This window comes from Gossypium arboreum, chromosome 1 (assembly GCF_025698485.1).
Source record: "Gossypium arboreum isolate Shixiya-1 chromosome 1, ASM2569848v2, whole genome shotgun sequence".
Lineage (NCBI taxonomy): Eukaryota > Viridiplantae > Streptophyta > Magnoliopsida > Malvales > Malvaceae > Gossypium > Gossypium arboreum.
In genome coordinates this window covers 90011333-90013199 of record NC_069070.1, presented here as the reverse complement: position 1 = coordinate 90013199, position 1867 = coordinate 90011333, and the positions used below count along the sequence as shown (strand labels likewise).

Genomic DNA, 1867 nt, shown 5'->3' with positions numbered 1-1867 from the left:
GCATGACTTCTAATTCTTTCTGGATAATTTATAGTAAATTTTTAAAGTCGCGACAGGGGACCCAGAAACCGTTCTGGCCCTGTCTCACGATAACTTTAATATCTCTTAACAAGTAACTCCTATGACTGTTTCGTTTCTTCCATATGAAAGTAGACTCATCAAGGTTCATTTACATAACTTATTCACTATTTAATACCATTCCTACAAATTTTGGTGATTTTTTTCAAAACCACACCACTGCTGCTGCCAGCATCTGTTTTCAAGGTAACCTTTACCTATTTCATGATTTCCACGATTCAATTGCCCCTCTTTGCATACATAGCACAAAGTGTGATCATGATTAACCATTCCAATGGCTAATCTTCTCAAAACAATTCCATACCCAATAATGATCAACATACAACGATTATAGTATCATACCAAAAACGTATATAAGCCATTTTCGCATGGCTATCCAAGTTTACACAAAACCGAAAGGTACATGACCTTCAACAATAGGGTAGTCCTATACATGCCATTTCAAAGTTCAACCAAAATTATACCAAAATGGAGGCTTTGATAGTGTAGATGACTTCGACTTTAATGATCCCGAATCCGATCGCTAACGAGCAAAATCTATAAGACAGAGAGCCAAAGCAACGGGGTAAGCATTTTTATGCTTAGTAAGTCTCAAGCAATACAATCAGCTTTAACTAAAGCATTACATTCACATAGCCAAATGAATCATTTCATTAATACACATTCACATAATCATACTTACTTCACACTTCATCATTATATACTTTCACAAGATATCAACCAATTCAATAGCTGAAAACTCGTTAGTCGATTGAGCGAATGTTACTCAAACATATCGACTTTTCCAATGCACATATAAACATACCTTATCCTTTGGGCTTTTCGAGCGTACTAATTAAATTTATTACAGCAACCAACGCTCACCTCCAGCCCAAGCTTCTTGAATACAACCGGATATAACCACATGCACGAATGCCTTGGTCTTAGCCGGATAGAACGACTTGCACAAATGCCTTGGTCTTAGCCGGATAGAACGACTTGCACAAATGCCTTGGTATTAGCCGGATTTAACAACTTGCACGAATGCCTTGGTCTTAGCCGGATGTAGTCGCTAGCACAATTGCCTTGGTCTTAACCGGATATAATTACTAGCATAAATGTCTTGGGACTTAGCCGGATATCATTCAATTGCTCATGCACACACATACATCAATAATCATTACACATCCATGTTTCATTTTTCGTTACTAAGGCTCAAACACAAACATATCACTAGCATAATCGCCGGGACTTAGCCCGGTATCATTCAAATACTCATACACACATAAATCAATAATCATTACACATCCATATTTCATTTCACATAATTCGAGTAGGGTCATTTCTTGAGGACTTACCTCGGATGTTGTCGAACGGCTTCAACGGCTATTCGATCACTTTTCCTTCCCTTTATCGGATTTAGCTCCTTTTGCTCTTAAGCTTAACGAATACAAGTAGAAGTATTCAATATTTCTATCAATAATGTTTACTAGTCAATCACATTCGCATCTCATATCATCTCACTTTATTATAATTTATCATTCAACCTTTGAACCAAAACGCCATTATATGGCCACATATACATACATCCATATATTTAAGCTCAAGAATTTTAACATAACATCAAGTGCTCAAATTACTCATGTGGCCGATTATACATGGTCATAAATACACAAAATCAAAAATAATTTCAAGGTTTTTTTCACACTATACATGTACTAGGCGAATGTACATGCAAATTTCACAACATTCTTCAACAAATTTCTTCTTTAAACAAACATATTTTTCACTTTCTTCATAATCAAAATAT

At 35.8% G+C, this 1867-nt stretch overlaps 1 long non-coding RNA gene across 1 annotated transcript; it reads right to left on the bottom strand.

Moving 5' to 3' along the window:
* Nucleotides 1-389: 389 nt before the first annotated feature.
* Nucleotides 390-1477, bottom strand: LOC128283111 (uncharacterized). Its single transcript, XR_008273504.1, has 2 exons — nt 1416-1477; nt 390-615 (listed from the first exon to the last, which is right to left on the bottom strand). It is a non-coding gene; the product is annotated as an uncharacterized LOC128283111 (long non-coding RNA).
* Between the last annotated feature and the right edge of the window lie 390 nt (nt 1478-1867).